At 46.8% G+C, this 13,118-nt stretch overlaps 1 long non-coding RNA gene across 8 annotated transcripts in view; it reads left to right on the plus strand.

Moving 5' to 3' along the window:
- The first annotated feature begins 10,084 nt into the window (after window positions 1-10,084).
- The window catches only part of LOC308611182, a 138,364-nt gene continuing 135,330 nt past the window's right edge, over window positions 10,085-13,118 (plus strand). For all 8 annotated transcript variants that reach the window (XR_014014783.1, XR_014014784.1, XR_014014785.1 and 5 more), the window contains exon 1: window positions 10,085-10,420. This is a non-coding gene — a long non-coding RNA (uncharacterized lncRNA). The remainder of the gene's footprint in view (window positions 10,421-13,118) is intronic.

The following is a 13,118-nucleotide window of genomic DNA, read 5'->3' on the forward strand; positions in this document are numbered from 1 at the left end:
GCACACAGACACCTTCAGTTACCAGTTCCATTCATTCCACAGAATCATCTTGAGAAAACATACTGTTTTTTATGGACCTGGTATATATCTTAATTAGTTTGAAGAATTTCCCAAATACCTGTTAATATGTAGTTCTCCAATTCCAATCTTGCCACATCCTGTACCAGTGACACAGCACATACGAGTTTTATTTCTCTTTCTTTCTCTGGGTTGTTCAGAACCCAACGAAAGAACAATGGAATGTCATCAAAGAGATCAGGATTCTTGACTCAGATTTACCATAAAATAATAGTGTCCTCTTGGGAAAATTATAGTTATTCTAGGCCCTTTTCCTTTTCTTTCCTTTGACAGAGCTGCACTAGATGACCCCAAGTAACATTGCACTCTTTGCAGTAGTAGCTTAGATGTTATTGGTTTTCTGAAACAAATGAAGACAATGACACATGATACTGTGCAACATCTGTGTAACTATGTGTTCTTAGAGTTGCTTCCATTTTACAGATGATAAGATGGCTGAGCACAGAAGTAAATGTTTTGACCAGAGGTTCCAGAGTAGATGGAACTGAACCACAAGTTTCCTTCTTTCCTGAAGCTCACTTAGCCAAAACATAGGCTTCTGAATATTAAGCTGTAAAGCATATTATCAGTATGCTTTAAAAGAAGTGGTTCTTCTGGGATTTCCAAGGAGGTTTTGAAATTCTTCAAAGATCATCTAATTTTGTGAGATTTACAGCTCTATTTTCCTGTCAAGCAAGTTGTATTAGTGCCAATCATCTGAGCTTCTGGATGCTTCTCTGAACCTCTTGAAGTTTTCTTCTTGTTATCTGAAATTCATGCCAGATAAGCCTTTTTCTAGAGCGTATATACAGACTTGTGTATTTTTATACAGAAAAGCGATGCAGTGAGTCAGGACGGGGGTTAAGCCCTCATTCTCAGAGTGGTATTGAGCTCCTGGTGAAATATAATCATCATTTCCTCAGAATCGAAAAGCAGTTATCTCTAGTTTTCAATCCCATTAACTATTTATACATTTATGTATGATACATGTATTTATTGAACCTACTAGGTGTGTTCTCTTTGGGAAGTACAAAGCTCTTTGAGACATAGGTTGTTCATTTTTTTGTTTTCCCACAAATACTGTGACCTTTTGAGCAGGAAGGTCTATATTTTACTAACATCTAGAACCAGCAGTTAACAAGGTGTCTAAGATGTAGTCAATAAATATGAAATACATAAATGAACACATTTTTAAGGAAGGGCCAGGGCATGAACCAATAGAAAATTTTCATTTTCAGTCACAAAGAAACCAGAGACATAAAAATGATACAGACAACAAGTGCTATGGTCATTCAAAGAAGGCATAGAATAGATACAACAAGGATCTCCTCTATGGCTCAGGGAACTCTACTCAATATTTTGTAATAACTTATAAGGGAAAAGAATGTGAAAAAGGAATCACTGTGCTGTACACCTGAAAGTAACACAACATTGTAAATCAACTATACTTAAATTAAAAAACAAACAGACAACAACAACAAAAAAAAACCAAAGAGGTCTTAGAAGTTTTTATGAGATTCCATAAGAGAAGCCATATGAGGATGGGAGAGACGGCTTTTGAATCAATTCAGAGGAGAAGTCACAGAGAAACTTGTCTTTGACCTGAACTTGAGTTTCCATTAAGATTGGAACGCAGGGATATTACAGATGAAGGTAATCACATAAACTTACTATACTGAAACTTGCAGAGGCTATGAGCATTGTTCAAGATCCCAAAGCAAGGGCATTGTGGAATCAGAATTTTAAGTGAGGCCTAATGAACTAAAAACAAACAAACAAAAGAACAAGCCCTTTCTGTGATACCATGTTGCCTTTGAAGTCATTCTATTGGTGGGTTGGTAGAAACTGGTTCCAGTGTTTCTGGTAGGAATGACTAGCTCTGTCCCCCCACTGTCCCCCGCCCCCGAGTTGATCCTCAAAGTTTCCTTTAGAATGGACTTGCTAAAATGCAGACCTGCAAGTCTTCATGACGCCTGTGTCCAATCATTTCTCCTGCCATTGCCTACTTCACTTCTGGATTATATGAACAATTCACTGTCTTCTTTTATGCTTTTCCCTCCTCCAAGAATTCCTTTCTCCCTATGGGGCACCTGGGAAACCCACTTCGGTTTTCAAACCTCAGTTTACATATTATGTCTTTTGTGCAGTCTTCTTTTTAGTGTTGTGATCACACGCTCCTTTTTGCTACCCTTGCACTTCTGTGTGCCTGACTGCTGCACTCGCTACACTGTATTATAATTGTATTTTTTACAGATCTCTGTCTTCTCCTGGGCAACATTCCTTGGGGCCAGGGACTACCTTTTTTCATCTATTGATGTTGCCTTAGCATGTTACTTGTTGTGAAGTAGTTAGTTATAAAAATGAGATTTGATTAAATTGAAAATTGTTATGTACATATTAGTTATTATCATTTACATATATAACAGGAAAAAATATTAATGTTGGTGCTGAAAGTTCACTGCTAGTAAATGGTGGTGGTACTTGACTTCACATATTATTTTCCCCACTATTTTATATCTTTCTACCTGATATGTCTTCTTTATTTCCATCTATGTTTCTTTATTACTACACCAAGAAAAACAGGGATAAGGGTAGGGCTAGGCCATACTTGGCTGGAATAGTAAACAAATTGTGTGGGGGTTTTGGTGAGAAAATCCTGAAGCATACAGGTCTGCATCTTCCCTTTGCTGCATGTGGAGGGGTCTGCTTCTAAAGACTTTTATTAGCAACTAATCAAGATGGGTTTTTTGGTTTTTTTTTTTTTTTTTTTTTTTGTGGTACGTGGACCTCTCACTGTTGTGGCCTCTCCCATTGCGGAGCACAGGCTCCGGACGTGCAGGCTTAGCAACCATGGCTCACGGGCCCAGCCGCTCCGAGGCATGTAGGATCTTCCCGGACCACTGCGCCACCAAAGAAGCCCAATCAAGATGCTTTTGCACAAGGCTCCTGATAAGCTTTTGGTATACTAAGAGTAAATCAGAGTTAACGTAGCTTCTGATTTCTTTTACCTTGTCAATGTGGATGATCATTTTTTACTGCTGGGGGTGGTGGTGGTGGGGAGTGAGGGAATGTTCCTTTCCTGCTCCTGATGTTTTAGTCCTGTCAAGAGAGCTCGTAGGGTCCTATTAGCGCTGCTTCTTTACTGACTCTGCCCCAGGATGATCAAGTGACTTATATTGAAAGCTTGAAAAGAATTAAGCGTGCATGCTTGCCTTGACTAATTCTGTTCTCTCCCTTGAGAGTGTGAGTAAGTGTCTTCTGTTTCTCTCATTCTGTGTATTACTAGTTAGTAAATCTGCCCCATTCTGGGGTTCAGTTATGTGATCATTTCATTCAAACTGGATTCTCAAGCCAGGGTTATCAACAGTAACAGGAATATTCGGCCCTCCATCTTTTCTCTTATTTTCTAAGTTATGCCAAACCAAATGGAATTAAGGCATTGTAGCTGATGAAAGGTAATTAAAAGACCCTAACATTTGGTGCATTAGCTGGGAACACTGAGAAATAAAAAGGAGCAGACATTTTGGAGGGGAAAATGTCCATGTGGAAAATATTTTGGTACTGCCAAGGAAGGTATTCCAGTGCCTTGGTCTTTAATGTATGGTGGGATGTTGGGACCTTTGACTGTTTGAAAATATTTAAGTTTGTGCAGTAAACTGCTGAAGCCTAGAAAAGGTTTAAGACATGCTGTATTATTCTCCCGTGCTTATTGTAACAGACTACCACAAACTTGGACGCTTAACACAATAGAAATTCACTATCTCACAGTTGTAGAGGTCAGAAGTCTGATATCAAGGTGTCAGCAAGGCTGCTCTCCCTACAGATGCTTTAGGGGAGATTCTATCCCTTGCCTCTTTCAGCTTCTGGTGGTTGCCAGCTTCCTTGGCTTGAGGCCACATCACTCAGTTTTTGTCTCTGTCTTCACATCACCCCCTTTTGGTGTCTGTATCTTCTCTTTGGTGTGTCTCAAATGTCCCTCTGCCCTTCTTATATAATAAGGACAATTGTCATTGTATTTAGGACCCATCCAGATAATATAGGATGGAAATCCCATCTCAAGATCCTTAATGACATTTGCAAAAACATTTCTTTTCAAATGAGGTAACCGTCAAGGATGAGGACATGGATATATCCTTTTGGGGGCCACCATCCAACCCACTATACCAGCCGTAAGATACTTTGATTTTGGCTGATGGCTGCAGTTTATGGTGTGGGAAAGTGGCTGTTTCTTTAGAGCCACTTAAGTAAAGGTCTGACATAAAGAAAAGGGGCATTAGGGAGTTGCAGGTGACTGAGCAATACCTGGAGTGGAATGAATAAGGCACCTGGAGGGTTTTTAGTATACCTGGCACTTGGCTTGAGAGTGTGCAGGAGTTTACAGGGCAGAAAAGTCTCAGGCAGCTGTCCATCAGCCAGCTGCTGCAATAGCAGCCACAGCCAACTGTACCCTTCAGGTACAGTTTTTCCCAAGCAGGCTTGACTGAGACAAAGACTCAATTGTAAGGAAAACATGTTTTATAGAACTTGTCGGCATTGACACATATGGTCTACCGTAGGCTCAAGTGACTCCCCTTACATGTGGACCCAAGCTGACACTGGATTTGTCAATTATGTTGGAGAAAGAAATGTTCTCTTAAAGGCAGCTGCCTTTGGTCTAGGCAGTTCCATAGCAGAAGGCAGTGAACATGGCCATGGCGGCATAGGACTGTCAAATCTATGCCTCAGAACTGGAGGTGTAATGTCACTAGACAGAACCCATAATTAGTTCAGTACTGCAGTATGAACCACAAGGTCATCAAACAGGAAGGATAGCTCAAGAGTCCACGTGTGATAGATGCTCAGGGCTGTGCACTGCACATGGCGAATTCATAGTGACAAATCAACGTCAGGCTAAAAGATTCCTCCTGGTTCAAAGTTCGCAGGTCAGAAATTTCAAAGAAATGGCATAGACTAATGGACATCCTAGTGAGGCTAAAACCAAAGAGACTTTCTCTTTCTCTCAAATGCCATTGAGTTTCTGCTATGTTCTTTGGTCAAATTCTGTACTGGATTCTGGGAACAAAAATGTGCCTAGTTTCACTCTTCTAGGAGTGGGGGATTGGCTTGCTTTTGAGATTGTTTTTAAATTTTGGGGATAGTGCTGTAAAATCAAATTGTATCGTAGTAACTCTTCAGACCCAGCATGGTTCATGAGAGGCTTGATAAACTGATAAAACAGCCAAGGCCCTGAGAGACCCAAACCCGTATCAGTCTGTTCTCTGTGTCTGTGAGTCTTTTTGTTTCATAGACAAGTTCATTTGTGCCGTATTTTAGATTTCACATATAAGTGAGATCATATATTTGTCTTTCTCTTCTGACTTACTTCACTTAGTGTGATAATCTCTAGGTCCATCCACGACGTTGCTGCAAATAGCATTATTTCATTCTTTTTATGGCTGAATAATATTCCATTGTATATATGTACCACATCTTCTTTATCCATTCATCCATCAGTGGACATTTAGGTAGTTTCCACGTCTTGGCTATTGTAAATAGTGCTGCAATGAACATTGGGGTGCATGCATCTTTTCTTTCTTTCTTTTTCTTTCTTTCTTTCTCTCTTTCTTTCTTTTTTTTTTTTTTGTCACACGGCATGTGGGATCTTAGTTCCCTGGCCAGAGATGGAACCCACGCTCCCTGCACTGGAAGCACGGAGTCTTAACTACTGGACCACTAGGGAAATCCCAGGGTTGTATGTATATTTTTGAATTAGAGTTTTCTCCGGGTCTATGCCCAGGAGTGGAATTGCGGGACCCTATGGCAGCTGTATCTGTTCTCTACACGTCTCACATCAACCAACTGCACTACAATCCTTGCTCTCAATGTCATCTTCGGGGAACCCAACCTGTGACAGGGACCTTGACAAGAAGAAATGGCTCAGGGAAAAGCTACCTGCACAGGGAGGAGATAGAGGCCATCGACCCTGGGGTGTGGCGGGGAGAGTGGGCACAGAGATTCGTCATTTCACCCCTGATACTCAGCCCTCCTGGCTGCTCCACTCTAGGTCACCTCGGGATACAGAGGTGACCCGGTTAGAGTCCCTGCCTGTGCAGGAATCTAGGGGCACCAGCGGGTCTGAATAATATTAGTGCAGGGTCTCCCCCACGGCACTGGGGTTATTTGGGGCAGGTCATCCTCTGCTGGGGGCCCCTCCTGGGCACTGTGTGGGGTTCAGCAGCATCCCTGGCCCCACTCATTTGATTCCAGGTGCCTCTCCACCCCAGTTGTGACCACCACAGATTTTCCCAGACATCACCAAAAAACTGGGGGAGGCGGGGGCAGGATGGCCCTGGGTGAGGACAGCTGTGTTGAAGCAACCAGCCTGGCCCAGGGCAAGGTCTGCCCCAATCCCGTCAGAGCCTGCATTTAGAACTGCCCCTTCCCTCTCCCACCTCCCCTGCCCTGCAGTGGTCTCCGAGACATCATCCCCATGTAATCAATCACACCTTCTCAGTTTACTGTCCCCAGCACCTAGAGGAGTGTCTGATGTGTAGTAGATGCTTCATAAATACTTGCTGAATAAAGGAGTTGAATAAGGGATGAGTGGATGAATGAATGATGGTTACCATGGAAGGAGGGGGGAGATTCCCTTTCTGGCTCTCGGGGGTTGGGAGATCAAGTGAAAGATCCGTCCAAAATAGGCTGACCAGCCTTCTGGGGTTCCCCAGGAATGAGGGTTTCCCCACAGTTCCAGCGCTCAAACCTGAGCGGTCCTGGGCAAACTGGGGGCGGGTGTTGGTCACCCTATGTAAACAGTAACAATTCCAACTGCAATAACAATGGCCAAGGACCTCTAGGGTCTTACTGACCAGGCAGAGTTCTTTACCTGGCAGGGAAAGTGACACAGGAGGGAGGGAGGAGTCTAAGGCAGAACATCCCACACGACAATGTGTGCCAATGGCCCTGGGCCCAAGGTCACACCTGACCAGGGCTTGCTTTTTTTTTTTTTTCCTAGTTTACTTTTACCCACATGGGTATGCAATTGTCCAAATGCCATTTATTGAAAACTCCTTAATTTCCCCACTTTCTGTCATATCAAGTTCTCATATATCTCTTTCCGGACCTTTATTCTATACCATAGAGCTTTACGTCCCATTCTTGCACCACTAGGGCTGTTTCATCACTCTAACTTTATTTTTTATTTATTTATTTTTATGGCCGTGCCGTGCGGCATGTGGGATTTTATTTCCCTGACCAGGGATCGAACCCGCGCCCCCTGCAGTGGAAATTCGGAGTCTTAATCGCTGGACCTCCAAGGAAGTCCCCAGGGCTTGCTTTGACATCCATCGAATGGTGGCGGGTGGACACAGGGAGCAGCTGTCTGTGAGCCATCCTGTGTAGAAATGAAGGGTGGAGAGCAGGACAGCTGGAGCGGGAGGGGAAGAGGCAGAGGAGGGAGGGAGGGAGGGCGGGCGAGAGACAGACAGAGAGTTTCCGGAGACAATAGCTCTGGCCATGTCCTAGGGCATGAAAACTGAAAATAGCTCCTAGTGCCCGGAGCCTTGGAGCCGCAGCCTGTGAGCCAGGGTGACTGGCTCTCCTCCCTGGTGTGTGTGTGTGTGGGTAGCTCTGGGTTTCTCAGGCTGGGAATGGGGTGCACGGAGCAGGGACGGAGTAGGGACCCTTCTCTCTGGGACCTCGCGGGCCATCCTTAGCTCACAAAGCTGAGCCACTCCTGGCCCTACGAGTGGGGGGCTTATCCTCCCTGTCCACTGGATCACACCCCCTCACACACAACTTCCCCGTGTGTGCTCCCAGCAGCCAAGAGAGTCTGTTTTTAAAAGATTTGGGGGTGGGGGGGTAAACATACAAACAAGAGCAGAATGCATACTTTTTCGGAATGGGAATGGCTCTGTGTAACCCCACCCCCAGGGTAACCACAGTCCTGACCTCTAACACCCTTGACGAGTCAGCCTTGGTCTGGGCTTGCGGACCCACGGAAGCTTCCTCATCCCCTCCTTCAGACCCCGTCTCTCCCTCGGCGTCTTTGTGAGAAGCACCTGGGGAAGTGGCACTGCTAGGCTGTACTGCTGCTAGAACTCCACCTGGGCTCCACCAGGCTCCAGCCCCCCGCCCTGTGCGCCTCTCTGACCCTGAGGCACCTCAACTGGTAGGAGCGGCATCACCTTCCCTCCCGGGACTTGTGACACTTAAGGGAGACACCGAAAAGACAAGCGTTTGGCTCCCTGGCTGGCAAAGAGCAGGTGCTCAATTGTCATAAGTGTCCGTATCAGTGAGGCTTCTCCAGACAAACAGAATCCATAGGGTGTGTGTGTGTATACACACACACACACATACATATGTACACGCATACAAAAATATACAGCTGTGTATATATGCAGTATGCATACAGACATATACACATATAGTATATGCAATACACACATACATATATACACACGTATATAAAATGCATCGTTTGTATATATACAGTATGTATACACACATACAATACACGTATACATATACACTATACATACACACATATCAAATGCATAGTTTGTATATATACAGTATGTACACATACATATAACATATGCAATAGACACACCTAGGTACATATATATCATACATATATACACACATACAAAGATATTTAGATGTGTATATATACAGTATACATACATATATAATATATGCAATACACGTACATACATATAGACATATATACACCTACATCTAAAAGCATGTAGCATAAAAATATATATGTACTGCACATATAAATTCATCGCATATATACATATATATCATATATATAAGATATATACACATACATATACACAATGTATACACACACATACACACCTATATGTAAATATGCGCATGTACATACACATCTAAATACATATGCAAGTGTGTCTATATATAGTATATACATATATACATATAATACCTATGCAACATATACACATACAGGTATACAACATATATACACACCTATATATAAATATACACTGTATACATACATATGTACAGTGTACATATACTGTATATATACACACACCCATATATCAATATATGGGTGTGTGTATATATACAGCATGTTCACATTTATAATATGTATACTATATATATACACATACATACATGTATACAATATATACACACAAATATATAGGCTTGTATGTATACTGTATATAGTACTTACACATATAATACAAACGCACGCACATATAAACGTGTATACATATATATAATATGTATACACACATATACAAATTAATAGGCTTGTATATATTCAGTATTTTTACATATATAGTTTTGTTTTAAGGAGTTGACTCATGTGACTGTGAGGCAAGCAAGTCCGGGCAGGACTCTGGGCTGGAGACACAGGGAAGAGCTGATGTCCCAAGGCCATTGGAGGAACAGTTCCCTCTTTCTAGGGAACCTCATTTTTCTCTCCAGTCCTTCAACTGATGGACGAGGCCCACCCACGCCGCGGCCTTGACAGTCTCCTTTACGCAAAGTGGACCAATTTCAGTGTTAATCTCTTCTGAAAAATACCTTCCTGGCCACATCTGGAATAATGTTTGTGGTTGCCGGGGCCCCACGCAGTGCGCACATGAGATTAACCATCCCCGTGGCGATGATGACACTTTATTTTCTCCCTTGAACATTGTCCCTACTATTCCAATTAAAATGGCAGTGCCATGAGGGCAGGGCATTTCCTTTTTTGCCAGTACTGAGCGTCCGCGGTCTGGTGCCTAGCATAGGCTAAATACACGGCATTTTTGTGAACAGAAGCCGAGATTCCAGCTGTCATATTTAATGAGGAATTATAGTCTTCTTATTGGGGGGGAGGGGGAGCGTGTCACGGTACGTCAAGGGCGGGAGTCGAACCCGCCACCCCAGGCCCCGAGGGGTCTCCTCGGGTCCCCACTTCGGGCAGGTGGGTGTGGCTGGGGGCAGCCGAAGACATGCGTGCGTGCGTGCGTGCGTGCGTGCGTGAGAGCGGGCGTGTCCACAGGGTGGGCCGCGCGCGCCGCGAGCGGTTCGGCCCGGTCCCCGGCTCATTGTGCTCGCCTCACGCAGGCCTGAGTTCGCAGCAGCGCTGGAGGCCCGGGGCCTGTGACCACAAAGAGGGAGCCGGGGGCCGGACGGGAGCGTGGCGGCGGCGGCTGAGGCCCAGGCCAGGCCCCCTCCCCTCACCGCCCGCCTGCCTGTTTGCCCCGCCCCCGCCGGCGGCGCCGCGCCCTTCCCCCAACCGCTAGACTAGCACGGTGCAGGGGCGGCGCGCGAAGACCTGGGGGAGAAGCTGGAGCTGAGGCTGGAATCGCTCGTGGGGGCCGAGCCCGCCGTCTGCCCGTGGCCGCTGCCGGTCTACGTAAGTGCCACACGTCCCCTCCTCCCGGACCCCCGCCTCTCTTCCCCCACGGCGCGCGCTGAACCCACCGAGAAACGGAGCGACTCGAGTCGCCAGACCTCCTTTGGAGCCCCCCTTCCGGCCCCGCCGTGGTTCTCCGCGGCCGTTTCCAGCCCCCGCGCGCAGGGTGGGCAGAGGGGAGCCGGCGCCGGCCGGGGGCGCAGACTCGGCCGCGGGGACCCCGCGCTTCTGAGGGGCGCCCGAGCCAGTCTGCGGTTGGCTCTGCAGGGCTGGGGACCCCGGTCTCCCCGGGCCTGGACTGCCGGCGGGCTTGCCCTTCTGTACTTTAGGATTTGACATGTAGGGTTTCTTTTGCCTGGTAGTTTATTCTTAGCGCTGTCAACGTGCTTAGGTTTTTTTTTTTTTTTTTTTTTTTTTTTTTTTGAGGGCACCCTTTCCTCCCTCTCTCCAGTTTTTTGTGTTTCTGTTTTGTTTTGTTTTAGTTAGGCATTTTGTCCCTCTGATCTTGAGTGGGTGGGCTGGCAGGACACTTGGAGAGGAGGCGTGCTGTCCCCTGATCTTGAGTGGCCTTTGGAAAATGACACGCCAAAGGGAAATTTACACACAAGTCCGGTGATTCCAGAAATGCAGGGTGTCCGGCCAGGTGGGCGTCCGGCCTCTCGTCCCCTGTGGCGGCGTGGTGCGCGTGTACCTTGTCTCAGGGTTTACGCTTGGGCCCCGCAGCCCACCTTCCGGAGGGAAAGCGCAGGGGGCGCCCTTTCGTGCGCTCAGCTTGCGGGGGACCGGCCTCCAGGCGACCCGGCGGGGAAGCCCGCGCGACCCGCGCGTGTGTGTCAGTTTTGTGGAAAGTGTGTCGCGGCCGGGGTCGGGACGCTGGGACCGCCTGGAGCCGATGTTGACTCCGAGCCCAGGTTCTCCGCAGTTATCTGAGGTCCGAGGGTTTCCAGCCCTCCACTGCGCACTGGCGCTTTCTATTTTTGCCCTTCCTGTGCCTGGAGGCGCGGCTGAGCCTGGGCTCTGGCTTTTCCGGTTGGGTAACTCCAGGCGGCCCGGGTGGGCGGCCTGAGCAGCAGTGGGCCGGGCGGGGAGACATGCCAGGGGAGGGAAACTGAAAGTGGGGAGAACCTTCAGAACTCCAGCTGATCCACTTGCCTCGCCTCCCCGCCCCTCTTACTGCATTTGTCATGCAGGGGATGGCTGGCCGGCACATTTTTCAAACTGTAATAATTTGTGTCTCCTTAGTAGCCGTGAAGCATAGTTCACTTGTAGTGCACAGTTGTAGGAGTTTTGATCGCCATCAGGCGGCAGAGCAATCCTGTCATGCCATTTGCTGCCCTTTGGCGCCAGGGTGCCTCTAGCCTCTTGGCCACTAATCTCCTCTCCGTCCCTAAGGTTTTGGCTTTTCCAGAAAGTCAGATAAACGGAACAACAGCATGTAGCTTTTTGATTCTGGCTGCTTTGGCTCAGCAAAAGCTATGCGAGATTCCTCCCGGGTTTGTTTTTTGTTGTTGTTGTTGTTTTAACTATTTATTTAGTTAGTTATTTACTTGGCTGTGCTGGGTCTTAGTTGCGGCACATGGGATCTTCATTGCCGTGTGCAGTATGTTTTAGTTGCGGCGTGGGGGATCTAGTTCCCTGAGCAGGGATGGACCCCGGGCCCCCTGAATTGGGAGTGTGGAGTCTTAGCCACTGGACCACCAGGGAAGTCCGTCATCCCTGTTGTTGCGGGTATGAGAAGCCACTCCTTTTTCTGGCTGTGTTGTATTCCATTTTCCGTTTGTCCATTCGCCTGCGGGTGGCAGGACTTGTGGGATGTTTCCAGTTTTGAGGGGATCAGGAATAAAGCTGCTGTAAACATCCCAGGGCAGGTTTCCATGTGAACTTGGGTTTTTACCTCACTTGAGAAAATACTCAGGAGTGGGACTGGGGTCTGTGCTAAGTGTATGTTTAACAACTCTTTTGCATCTTAGGAATTGGTATTTTTGAATATTGGAAGAGTTTAGAAATCCACTGTGACCCAGCACCCAGGCACTTGAAACGAAGTTGAACGTTCATCTGGAGATGGTCACGTTGTCCCCGTCACTGTCTTTTATTCGAGGCAGAGCGAGGCCACAGATGTGTAACCCTTGTAAGGAAGGCCTCGTGTGTCCAGGTCCTGGCAGGACCTGGCTTTCTGGTGGTGGGCGGTTCTGAAGTGGAGAGCGTCTTTCCCTTGCTGGCCAGACCTCGCTTGGCAGGGTGCGGGGTGTGCTGCCTGCCTGGCCGGGCGCTCTTTCTGCCGGTCAGCAGCCGTTCCTGGTGTGTCTGTCCTACTACCAGGCAGGCGGTCAGGGGCCCTAGTGACGTGCTCAGCGAGCCGCAGCCTTCCTAAAGCTTTGCGGGTAATGTCTGCTACCCTCCCATTTCCCTGCTGAGGAATTTTGCTTTCTCAGGGGAAGTGAGGGGCCAGTACTTTATAAGAGTTCCTATTTTGTGATGACTCGATGCTGAATACATTAAGAAAATGGGCTCCTTCCAGAAGCTTAACTTCTCAGAAGGTCAGATTTCGCATGTGACTGCACGTTTGAAACGAGTGAGCTTGTTTGTTCATGGATTCATTCATTCTGCAGGCACCTCCTGGATATGTACAGTGAGTGTTCCAGGGGGCGCGGAGGACAGTAGACAGTATTCTTTTTTTTTTTTGATTTTTGAATTTTAT

The sequence above is a fragment of the Mesoplodon bidens genome (assembly GCF_964165515.1).
Source record: "Mesoplodon bidens genome assembly, contig: HAP1_SCAFFOLD_429, whole genome shotgun sequence".
Taxonomy (NCBI): Eukaryota; Metazoa; Chordata; class Mammalia; order Artiodactyla; family Ziphiidae; genus Mesoplodon; species Mesoplodon bidens.